The sequence below is a fragment of the Suricata suricatta genome, chromosome 4, assembly GCF_006229205.1.
Source record: "Suricata suricatta isolate VVHF042 chromosome 4, meerkat_22Aug2017_6uvM2_HiC, whole genome shotgun sequence".
Classification (NCBI taxonomy): Eukaryota; Metazoa; Chordata; class Mammalia; order Carnivora; family Herpestidae; genus Suricata; species Suricata suricatta.
The window spans coordinates 8,464,303-8,477,438 of NC_043703.1; the positions used below are offsets into that span (position 1 = coordinate 8,464,303).

At 38.8% G+C, this 13,136-nt stretch overlaps 1 long non-coding RNA gene across 1 annotated transcript; it reads right to left on the bottom strand.

Moving 5' to 3' along the window:
* Positions 1–4,529: 4,529 nt before the first annotated feature.
* LOC115290445 lies at positions 4,530–5,792 on the bottom strand. The gene is made up of 3 exons (XR_003908098.1): positions 5,722–5,792; positions 5,285–5,359; positions 4,530–4,611 (listed from the first exon to the last, which is right to left on the bottom strand). It is a non-coding gene; the product is annotated as an uncharacterized LOC115290445 (long non-coding RNA).
* Between the last annotated feature and the right edge of the window lie 7,344 nt (positions 5,793–13,136).

Consider the following 13,136-nt stretch of genomic DNA (forward strand, 5'->3'; position numbering starts at 1 on the left):
CCTTAGTCTGTTTCAATACAACTATGGGTTTATATTCATGCCATTCATGCTGTTAGGTCCAAAACCAAAACCTACAAAATCTAAGCCTGAGGAGAAGTCAATAAACACCGCATATATCCACCACTGATTCCAGATTATTATTATGTTTTCCAGGGGACTGAAGAGGATAAAGGTAGATTAAGATAGAATTGACATATCTCAAGTCCATATATTCCTCATAAAAAGCACTGACCCAAGAAACCCAGACTTGTAGTTTTTTTTTTCCTTAAACAAGCAACCAGCATCCTATTAAAGTGAAATATCCAATAAACAAATGAGTCTGTAATATGACAGGATAAAAAGTGTACTAACTTTTAAAATAGGATAAACTACATTTCAGATAAACAATTTATTGAGAATGGAATCCCACCATTGAGTAATTTCTCAAAAGCTCTATCAAACAAAGCATTAGCTCCTTCAGGGCACATTATTAAGCTTGATTTTTACTTCATTTCAGAATTTCACTCTCTTCACATTCAAAACAGAGTTCCTCACCTCTTCATTTCTGCTCCCAAATATGGTTCTCTTCCATCTTTCAGATCTCAGGAAATGAGACCATCGCCCCAACAGTTGCTCAGACCAAAACCCTGATATCTCACCCTCATGCTCCATGTCCAACCTCTCCGCAAATCCTGTTGACTCTACCTTCAAGACCTAACCAAAACCAGCATTTTCTTCTCATTTCCACCATCCTAGTCCAAGATACTAACTCCTCCCACTTGGACTAAAAAATAGTCTCCCAACTGGATTTCCTGCCTCCCGCAGTGCCCAGAGCAACTTTTAAAAGCTCAAATAATATTATGTCACTCTTGAACACACCAAATCCTCTGTGGCCTTCCATTACTCCAGTAATAAAACCCAAACTCTTGACTATGACCAAGCACAACGTACATGATCCATCCACTGCCCATCCCTGGAAACTTCTATCCAACCACTTGCATATTGTACTCTAACTATAATATTCACTACCAGATAGTCACCCAACTTACCCTCACTTTATCCAAGTCTCCACTCAAATGCTCCTTGAAAAGGCCTTTCCTGACAACCCTTTCTAACACATCCACCTGCAACCTCTACTCTGTTACTCTCTCTTCCTGACCCTCCCTGTTTTGGGTATCCTCATAGTACTTATCACCATAACACATATCTTCATTCCTGTTATCTGTCTTTCCTGTTAGGGTGTTAATTCTATGAGTCCAGGATCCTGGTTGTATTCACAGCTGTATTCACAGCCTTCTGATGTACCCAAAACACAGTGTACACTCAATGAAAATTTGTTGAAAATTTATGCCATTTTAAGGAGGACAATTATAAAAAAGTGGGTGAGATCAGTCCAAGCCTTATTGTTATCAGCTAAAATCCATTCCACATATAAGATGTACCTTGCTCTCAAAAGTGTGTGAAAATAAGTGCCAAAAGACAAAAATGTTCATTAGATCAGTTTCATTATGTTATGGTCCTACATTATAATTTGTGCATAATGTAATTAACATATACAGTGTCAATTACTTTACTTTTCAATATCCATATCTATTGCTTTACTTTTTATAATATATTGGGCATGTGGTGGCTCATTTGAGCCAGAAAAATAAAGGTTTATATTCATATTGACATAATGAAATATTTATCCTCCTTAGATTTGGGTATTTCAAATTCTGGGAATTTAAGGCAACTATTCAAAACTTAAGCAAACATTTAGGCATAATGGGAAAAAATGTACAAACAATATTAAAAGAAAATCTAACAATACCCCAGAGGTTTTAATCTTAATCTTCAACCAGCTAAGATGTCCTCACAGGATATCTGTTGTTTTACCTGGTCAGGGAAGTCCCCAAACTGCTAGAGCAATCCCTGGTCTTCCGCTGAACACCTACGTCTTCTCCTTTCAAAATGTATGTATGCATGCATTTAACCAGAAATTAGAAAATGTTATACAGTGAGTGCATGACAGAGGAGAATTCTAAAGGGCTGTTTTTGTTTTTTGCTACTAAAACAAAAATACAAGAGATATGAATGCCTATTTAGGATAGACAGTGTCACAAATCTTAGAAATAGTTACTGATTGGTAATAACCTAGTTCTGAATAAGACTAATGTGAAAATATATCCAGAGTAAAGATACACAAATAGTTCAATGGAAAGGAAATGAGAATCCAGAAATAAATCCTTACATTTATGATCAATTGATTCTTAACAGAGACTCCCCCTGAATTCAACAAATAGGACTGGAACAATTATGTATCCATGTGACACACAATAAATTCAGACCCTTACCTCACACCATACACATACACAATTTACACATTCACCATCTGCTGATCTTCAACAAGGGTGCCAAAACCCACAATGGGGAAGGGCAGTCTCTTCAATAATGGAACCAGATACCCATTAAGAATGAAACTGGCCCCTTATCTCACACCATATATAAAAATCAACTAAAAGTGGATCAAAGACTTAAATGTAAGACCCAAGACTGTAAAACTACTAGAATAAAGCATAGCAAAAAAGCCTGGCATTGGTCCAGGCAATGATTTTTTGGATATTTTTTGGGAAACACAGGCACAAAACCAAACAGAGACAAGTGATATTTCATCACCAAAAAGTTTCTGCACAGCAAAGGAAACAATCAACAACCTACCTTACAGAATAGAAGAAAATATTTGCAAACCATGTATCTGATAAAGGGTTAATATCCAAAATATAAAAGGAACCCAAAAACTCAGTAAGAAAAAAATAATGCTGTTTAAAAAAATGGAGAAAAGATCAGAATAGACAGTTCTCTAAGGAAGACATACAAATGGCCAACAGATACAGGAAAGGTGCTCAACATCACTAATCATCAGAGAAATACAAACAAAATCACATTGAGATATCAACTCACACCTGTTAGCTGGCTAGTATCTAAAAGACAAAAGATAGGTATTGGCAAGGACACAAAGAAAAGCATTGTGTACTGTTGGTGGTATAATCATTATGGAAGACAGTCTGGAGGCTCCTCTAAACATTAGAAATAGAACCACCATGTGATCCAGCAATCCCACTCCTGGGTCTATAGTGAAAGGAAATGAAGTCAGCAGAGATCTCTGCATCCTCCTATTCACTGCAGCACTATTCACAGTTGCCAGGACATGGAAGCAACCTAAGTGTTTGTCGATAGATGAATGGATAAAGGAAACTGAATTTTTAATTCAGTCTCTAAAATAAGGAAATCCTGCCATTTGTGTTAGCATGGATGAAGCTGGGGAACATTATGCCAAGTGAAATAAGTCAGACACAGAAAGACAAATAGTGCATGGTTTCACTATTTCCACTGTGTGGAATCTAAAAAGTCAAACTCATAACATCAGAGATAGAACGGGGCTTGCCAGAGGCTGAGGGGACAGGGAAATGAGAAGCTATTGGTCAAAGTGGACAGAGTTTCAGTTACACAGCATGAATAAGTTCTGAAGACTGAATGTCCAGCATTGTGACAATACTTAATAGTGTATCATATACCAGAAATTTGCTAAGAGAGTAGATCTTACGTGTTCTCACCACACACATACACACACACACACACACACACACACACACACTAAAAAGTAACTCTATGAGGTGACAAAAACGGTAATTAGCTTGATTGTAGGGATCATTTCACAATGTAGCAAATCATCACATGTACACCTTAAACATATTTAATTTTTGTCAATTATATATCAATAAAGCTAGGAAAAATAAAAAATAAAATGATCACCGAAGAGTAAAAAGGGGGGAAAAAGATAACAAAAATGTTTTCTTCATTCCAGCTGACACAATGTCTCATTGGACTCTCCAAACTTGACTTGGATGTTCCTATTATGTGCTGAGTCATGTAGAGTAAAAACTAATCAACTCTGTTTGGCTGGTGCTAAGAGAAGAACTAGGGCCCAGATCCAACAGATTCTCCTCCAGGGGCTTTGCCACATAGCTGCTGCCTCAGAGGAGGAGGGTCAGAGTGCCCGAGCTCAGTGCAAGCCTAGCCCTTGAAGACCTGAAGGGGTGAAATACTTTGATTGGGAGCCTACCAACTCCTCTATCACTTATGTAAAATGACAAAGAAACAGCCTAATTGTTAATAAATATCATATGTTTCAGATATATTTGACGTTTCATTGACATAAACACTTGTCAATTGGTGTAATTTAATGAGTATAGATGTTTCCTTTTTTTAATTTTTTTTTTAATTTAAATTCAAGTTAGATGACATACAGTGTAGTCTTGGCTTCAGGAGTAGAACCCAGTGATTCATCTCTTAAATAGGACACCCAGTGCTCATCCCAAAAAGTGCCCTTCTTAATGCCCATCACCCATTTAACCCATTCCCCCACCCACGACCCCTCCAAGATGTTGCAAATGGAGAGAGCTCCATGTCCTCACAACAGCCCCTCCATCTACACTTAATGAGATAATATTGGTAGAAACATTACCAATCATGTAGCCATGTCATATATACTTATATTATAGACCAAGCCTAGCAACACATGAGGAGATATAGTTTGCTGTTACCATGGGCTGGCTCTCTCCTCCTATGGCTGAGTCATCAGTTCAAAATCTTCTGCAATAGAGAATGTGAGGTCAAGGGAGCATTCTAGACAATGTATCAAGAGAACCAATCCAGCTCAAGACTGAATGACTAAGCAACATGTGACATCATGATAATCAAGTCAGCACTAGCAAAAATATGAGTTCTGGATCAAAATAAACTATAAGGTCTCCATAAAATAGAGCAAGAGTAAAGACTGGTTCTAGAACCTTTCTTGCCCTAGAGAAAGTTAAGAGGATCTCTTCACCTGTCTCTCTTTTTATCTAGACACAGCAGAAAGGACAGTTTGACACAAACATTTCAATGCTTCCATATTTATGCACGTGTATGAAATGAACATGCCAAAATGTTAAAAGCACTATTTTTTTAACCCAATAATGTGAATAACAGGAACTGAATTCCACTCCATCCCTGATACATCCTTGATCCCCACCCCAGGGTACAGATTCACCCCAAGGGACAATAATAAGATAAATCTTGGATATAAAGTAATGATAGCTGTTTTGCACATTACTGAGAATAATTTTTAAGTGGAATATTTCATGAGTTCTTGTAAGGAGGCTCAAAATATGTGCAAATAGCCACACCACAGTGTTACATAACCGACCATAGGACACAATTCACAGCCACTTTATCAGAGACTCAATCGCAGAATTTCAGGGTGAGATATCAAATCAATACTCACCTTGTAACATTTTTCCAACTTCCTTCCTGAGCGAGGGATGAGACATTTGAATTTGGTGGAGTTCCTGAATCAGCACTGAAGACAACATCACCAGAGATGAACGCTTTGTGATTGGAGTAAACAATATCACCTGCCATGAGCTAAAAAGGCTTATCTGATAAAGCACAGAATTCTGATATTGAAAGAGGATTCAATAAATCAGCAGCATGTTAAATATTAAGCGTATCTTGGAATGTGATCACTGTGCTAGAGGTTACCGCATCATAGGAAATGAATCTTAAAAAAAAAAAAAAAAAAAAAAAAAAAAACTCAAGGTCTTTGGTTCTAAGACTCTGCTGAAGCATAAAAATGTATTTAAATGGGTTCTGGAAGTGACCCTAGAAGGAAACGCTTGAGGGTGCATTACTTCTCGCACCCCTAAATATTTCCTGTCCTACCTCCAATGGTGTTGCCTCCAAATACCGTCAGCTCTTAGGGAAATACAGCTAAACCCATCATCTTGGCAACCTGCAAATTGAGATACCCTTTTGACTTTGTCTATCGTTCCCATATGAAAAATTTCCTTTCCCTCCTCCATAATATTATCCATGACACTACAACAAATCTCTCATCTATTTACTCTTTAAATACTTACTGAGTACCTACCAGGTGCCAGGTTCCGTTTTAGGCATTAGAGAGGTAGATTAATGACTAGCAGGCCTGACCATCCCTTGTAATCCATGACTTCACCAGTATTCTATTTTTCCTCCTTCAAGTCCATGTTGCGTCTCCTCTGTACAGTGGGGACTATCTTGTTTCCTGCCACTAGTGCTGTATAAACAATATTCCTCTAGCCCACAAGGATCTCCATGTGCATAGTACCTGACTGCTATCCCCCCTTAAACAATAATGGCCAAACTTACCAGTTTCCATTTTAGGAACATCCATTCTCAACTACCAACCAGTAGAGCCATTCTTAGTCCACTGTGTGCAATGTCCAACCTTCTGCTCACCTTCTCAGACATGCTCACTTCAACTTCCTACCACTGTGATCACCACAGAATCCATGATAGAAATATATCTAAGTTTAAGACACAATTAAAGCTCATAATTATATTATTTATAGTTGTACCTAATAACACTAATGATATGACCACCCACTTGTAGCTCAGTTTATAGAAAAATACTTGTCTATCACTTTTGCATCCTTCAAGTACTCTCTTCTTTTTCTTCTTCTTCCTCCTTCTCTTTCTCCTCCTCCTTATTTTCTTCCCTTTCTCCCCCTTCTGCTTCCCCTTCTCTTTCTACCCCTACTTTTCCTCCCCTTCTTCCTCCTCTTCCTTCTTCTGCTTCTGTTTCTCTTTCTTCTTCTTTTCCTCTTCCTCTTTCCTCTTTTCCTCCTCTTCCTCCTTCTATGACTGTTACTCCCCCTCCTCCTCCCTCTTTTTCTCCCCCTCTTTCTCCTCCTCTTCTTGCTTCTTAGAAAGCATCTTAAAAGCCCAAATATTCTATAAAAGTCTTTGCACTATTTCTAGAATAATTTTTTTAATGAGTGAGCATTGTTATGGCATGAACACACTCTCCAAAATATTTACATTTCAAAAATACATTTTATGTATTTATACCTGAACACGTTTCTGTTAGTAATTTGGGTGCTTACGTTTATTACTCCACTCTATCTTACTGTATACAATTTCTTAAAAGTATAATTACCTAGTAAACGGTAGTTGATATTCATTACTTTAAGCATGAAAGGTAAGAAATAGGACATAAGTGTAGAAAGAGAACAGTTGTGTGCCTACTCCACCATGTCTATAGAAAATGATAACTTGCAAGATAAAAGAGAATCTCCAGAAGAAAAAGAAACTAGCAAGTGAAGATTTCTGATCTTGGTTTCAGTTGATGTTGGATTGTTGTGTTTAGGGAGAAGGGAGTTGGAGAGATTTTTTGACAAGTGAGAAGTCCTTTTATTTTTTTTTATTAGACAGAGCACACAGCCTAGAAAAGTTGTGTTAGTCATGGATAATCTGTAGGACTTGACACCCTTGAGACACCATTCCACATCTCTGCAACTTAACTCCCCTTTCACATCTGAAGTGACAGGTTTGTGCTAGAGGGCTCTCTGATCGCCTGAGAAAAGGACAGTTATTCACAGTTTCCTGCAAACTGTACAACTTACCTCTATAATGGTGTAGACAGAAAGGTGTGCTTGCCTCATAATCCCCTCATCTCCAGTCTGTATCTGATATTCCAGCAGCTGGAAAATGTTCTGAGGGCTTCAGAACACTCCGCCAATAATAAGCAGTAACAGAAAGCATATGAAAAAGGGGTTTTGTTTCAGTGCTAAACCTTTGGATATACCTTAAGAATCATCTATGACATTGGGGCACTTTGGTAGCTCTGTCGGTTGAGTGTCCAACTCTTGGTTTCAGGTCAGGTCATGATCTCATGGTTTCATGGATTTGAACTCGTCATCAGGCTCTGTGCTGGTAGTGCAGAGCCTGCTTGGGACTCTCTCTCCCTTTCTCTCTACTCTTTCCCCACTTGTGCTGTCTCTGTCTCTCTCTAAATAAATAAAAATTTTAAAAAAGAATCATCTAAGATATTATTGGAAGCTCTACTTAATGGACAATAAATTATGTTGCATGATCTCTTAGGTAATATTAACATGAAGAAAAACAAATATTTAGAATCACAGATATTTGCAAAACAGCACAGTATCACCATTTAGATTAACCCACATGTGAGTAGACACTGAAGACATTACAGGTTACTTCAAGTTTTCATCTAGCTATTACATAGGATCAAAAAGGCAGCCAAGATAAAGAAAAGGGTGGGCAGGTGCTATAAATTACAATCCTTGCTTTAAACTGCAGTTCAGATTTAGAAATACAAAGGGAAAGGATAAAGTACTTTTGTGGAGAATATATGTCTTGAAAAGTAAAATAAACTGAACCAGTCTCATCGAAGTGGCATACTTCAGTTGAGAGTTTAGTTTACACCCACCGTGTGTTAGGCACAAACCCTCCACTCCCACTTAAAAGAACACCCAGGGGACCTGGATGGCTCAGTCAGTTCCAAGCATCCAACTCTTGGTTTCAGCTCAGATCATGATCTCGTGGTTTTATGGGTTTGAGCCCCATGTGGGCTCTGCACTGGCAACGTGGAGAATACATGGGACTCTCGCTTCCTCTCTCACTGCCCCTTCCCCACATATTCTGTCACTTTCTCAAAATAAATAAATGAACTTTGAAATTTTTTAAATAAATAAGTTTTTACAGTTTGTGAGTTCAAGTCCCATGTCAGGCTCTGTGCTGACAGTTCAGAGCCTGGAGCCTGCTTTGGATTCTGTATCTCCCTCTCTCTGTCCCTCCCCATCTCTCTCTCTCTCTCTCTCTCTCTCTCTCTCTCTCTCTCTCTCTCTCTTTCTCTCTCTCTCTCTCTCTTTCTCTCTCTCTCTCAAATAAATAAACATTAAATAAATAAAATTTTTAAAAAAGAAGAATGCCCAAAATATGGGTCCATACATTCTCTGAGCTTGTAGTCAAGTTGGTGAGAAAATGAACTAGCACTAACTCACAATTAGAAAAATGACTAAATGCTAAACTCTTGGAGACTCATAAATTCGTATAAATTGAAAGAGAGAGAGAGAGAAGACTCGTATAGTCTGGAATTATTGGATTCCTTAAAATACAATGGGGTAAGTCAAAGCATCAGTATCGGAAGTCTGACTCTCATTGGCCACTTGCTTCTTGAGTGCTCTGGGTTGCCTATGTGACAGGAATGGACATCTTCAAGAAGCTCGGGCACTTTCTATGCTACAAATGAAGTGCATGAATTACAAGTTGAGTGCATGAACACTTTAAGTGCTTACGGAAGAATAATATAATTCTTGGCAATAGAGATGTTGGTAACCAAAGGAGAAAAGGGTAACAATTTTGCCATGAAGAATTCCAATTTAGGATGGTTTTAGTCTAGCAATAATGTCAGGCTCTTCCCACAGTTAAGAGACAGACTCAATTAGGAATGTGCCCTGTGGGCATTAGGTGCAATTGCCATCCTAGGGACAAACTGCACTCAATCAGCAAGGCAAGAATTGCTGTCGTGCATCAAGCTTACAGCTCAATTCACTAACCCAGTAAAAGCTCCATAAGGAGCAGCATCTAAAACACAGGCAGATTCCATTAACAGTTGGATCAGACACATAAAAAGTATTAAACTTTATAGTTATTTGTGCTATGTAGAGTCTAAAAGAAACAGGAGAGTAGCATTTGCTTTAGAACCTTCCAACTATCCCCTTCCAGGTCTATCCCCCTCAATAACCAGAGTGGCCTTCTAACTAGCCCCCCTCTTTCTTGCTCTCCATGCCCCAAAACCTGCACTCTCACTGCTGCTCCACTAGTGTCCCTGAAATACAGCCGCAATTATGCTTCTTCCCCTGCTCAAAAGCCTTGCACAATTCCCAGCCGGCCCTATCCTGTTTAAATTCCTGCCCTCTACATTTCCTGTCTTGTTTCCCCCATAAGCTTAGTCCAAAACTCATGTTCCCTACACGAATCTCTAAATTTTGACCTTTGCCATGGTCTGTCCCCTTCCCCAAGCTGGATGTTCTCCCCTCATCTTCCTCCATCCCTCTGTGAAGGTTTCAGAAATATGTCCACAAATTCTTTGATATTCCTCCCTAGGAGAGGTGGAACCGAATTTCCCTCCTCTTGAACTTGGGATAGACTTGGTGGCTCACTTCTAACAAACAGAACCCAGCAGAAGTAATGAGGACTCCTGGCCCACCTGGATAGAAATATACCTAGAATGGATACTGCACCTCTCTTGCAGAATTCCTTATCTCTATTATAGTGATGTGTATAATGTGCACAATTTTTTCTCTTATTAGATATTAAGCTTTGAGGAATTGGCTCCAAATGTTTCCTCTTATCACAGAAGTTAGGCACAGAAAAAAAGAAATGGTAAATATTTGTTGAGAGAGTGAGCAGCTAGATTCTAACATTTCTTTCCTTACTTGAAGACCTGTCTGTGTTGATTGTTGTGATTTTAGTAAGGAGTTAGGTACAACTGAAGAAGGCAGACACAACATACGAAGTACTTAATTGTTTCATAACTTTTACAAAAAGGGAAAAAACGCTCAGAGAGAAATAATTAGCAAATTAAACTTGACCAAGCCAATCAGGTAAGAGGAATTAAAACATCACCATTTTGATGCTAGTCCTTGTCCAAAGCAAGGTAGGAACACTTAGAGGCATAGAATCCAGAAATGAGAATGTTCCTGACCAAATCACAAAGTGCTCACCAATTTTTCTTCCCACTGAAGACAGAAACTTCTCTCTTTCCCATTGTTTGTGCACTGACATCATCCCCTAGACCATTTCCACCTTCCTCACTATGGCTTCTGATTTGCTTTGGACAATATTAGCCAGGAATCAACAGCAACCTATGAAAAGTGAATAACCATTTTTGATTGTTTGTATCTAAAACCCAGGCTTCCCGTTTCCTCTGGAAAATGTGAAAATGTGACAACTGATTATGAACTGAGCATGAAACGTTCAGGGCATTTGGCTTTTAAAAATGAAAGCACAAAAATCATTATTCTTTGTTGGAGCTCTCCAGACATAAGTACATAAAGAGAAGGATTCTTCCTGCCACACCTTGTCTTTGCCACTGGTAAGAGGACATGCTGTCAGAGCCCATTTTCTGTTCCGTTGACATATTTCTAAAGTGTCTATTATCAACCAATGTTCAGCCATCAGGGAAGCTCAGATTCGGGCAGTAATAGCCTAAGTAGGCAAACTGTACCTATCTCTTATGCAACTGGATTTGATCCTTGATCTGAAGCAACCACAATAAACCTATTGAGACATTTTGTGCAGGGATAATTGTTTTTATAGTAAATCAGTATCTATTTACAGATTATTATATACTGTAAACCATGGAATATGCTATATATGTGTGGACTATCTTGCATTCTTGACATGTAAGACATCAACTCAGCGGCCTCCCGGTTCCTGAGCAACAATGACAACAAGAAAATCAGGGAGTTCCTGGGATTCAGTTCTTCCCAGCCTGCTTTCAAATGTTAAAATAACGTTCTCTTAGTTCCAAAGTCCTTTTTAAAAAAAATTTTAACGTTTATTTATTTTTGAGAGAGACAGAGTGCAAGCGAGGGAGGGGCAGAGAGAAAGGGAGACAGAATCTGAAGCAGGCTCCAGGCTCTGAGCCATCAGCACAGAGCCCAAAGCGGGGCTCGAACTCGCCAGCTGTGAGACCATGACCTGAGCCGAAGTCATATTCTTAACTGACTGAGCCACCCAGCTGCCCCATTCAGGTCCAAATTCTAATAAGGTTTTTAAAAAGTATCATTTCTCAGTTTCGAAACTTCATCCTAAGGGTTTTTGAATTACTAGTGTTCCTACTCTCTACTCCCAAAATTGAGGAGGGGGGTAAATTTTAGTGGACTAGAGCCCTTTTGAGTAGTATTACTCCCACTGCCAAGCATTTGACAAAGAGCACCTCTGCATTATTTTCTGTGCTGGATAAATGAAATAAAGATTTAGGCAATAATTCAGGGAATTTAATCAATGTTGCCCATCAATATGGGTGAGTCAAGACCGTATAATTTCAGTCCTTGGTAGTAAAAGTTTTCAGCCTGGATTTTCCAGATAAATAACTCTATATTTCTCTTTGTCGATGTGGACAAAGCTTTAAGGTGAAACATTGCTTTTTTTTTTTCCGTAGACATACCTGACATTCAAATTGCCACACCTCCAGGCGCATATTTTATCCAAACCAAACTAATGGACTCTAATGTGCTGTTGTTATTAATTTTCCTTATGGATAGTAAAAATAAGTTCTTCCATATCCGGCTTCTTGGCTATTTTAATCAATCTCACCTCAAGCCCTGCTGAATTTTAACTGGCTGAAGAAAGTCAGCAAGAACATAGCCATAGATTAAAGCAATGCTCATCATACTACAACTTCCTGAAATGGAAGTGTGAAGCGCTAGGACAGCAGAGGAACAATCACACAAAGACTGTGCAGATGGAAGCCAAGAGGGAGAGATAAGTTGCAGAGGAAAGATGAAGAAACTCAGTGTGGTAATATAAAATTCCTATGGGTGTCTGGAAAACACCACAAGAAGGCAAGCGTGTGTACCTAATCAATAGAATAGCAGATATCGACCAGATGTGGCTCTGAGAGGCTGTTTTGTTAAGTCAAGCTTTCTTTGGAAATGATAAACCTAAAATATTTTCAAGATAAGAAAAGCTTCAGCATCACACTTATCTGCTAATTCCTCCACATACAGATCAGTCTACAGCAGGTGACTCTGTATCATGGCTTGCCCAGGATCATGCCAGCTGTCCCGAATAGTGTCACCTTTCACCTTCAAAAAGTTGCCAGTTTGGAAAACAAATTACTTGATCACGCTCATTTCTGGCGGGTTAGTATTCGGAGGGAAAGAACAATGACATAATCAACACATGTGTAATCTTGAAACCATCTCCTCCCCCTCCCTCATTCTGATGTTCTTCAGACTTGGTGAGAATAACTCGTTAATGTACTGTTTCTCAAAAGCCTTCAACCTGACCCTTCTAATCCAGCTAAGACACACACACACACACACACACACACACACACACACACACACACACCACATCTTCTTTGGTGATATCTTTATGGAGTTGTCCAAACGATCCCCCAAATAAGAACTGGCTCTTCTCTGCCAAGCAGCATTATCACGTTATCCAGCATCAAGATCAAGACCCATTGGCTCATTTGGTTTTACTTATCCTATTTCATTCTATCTCCCTGGAGGCAGATCCTGTAAGTAAAAGTGCATTATTTCATGTTTATTACATTAATT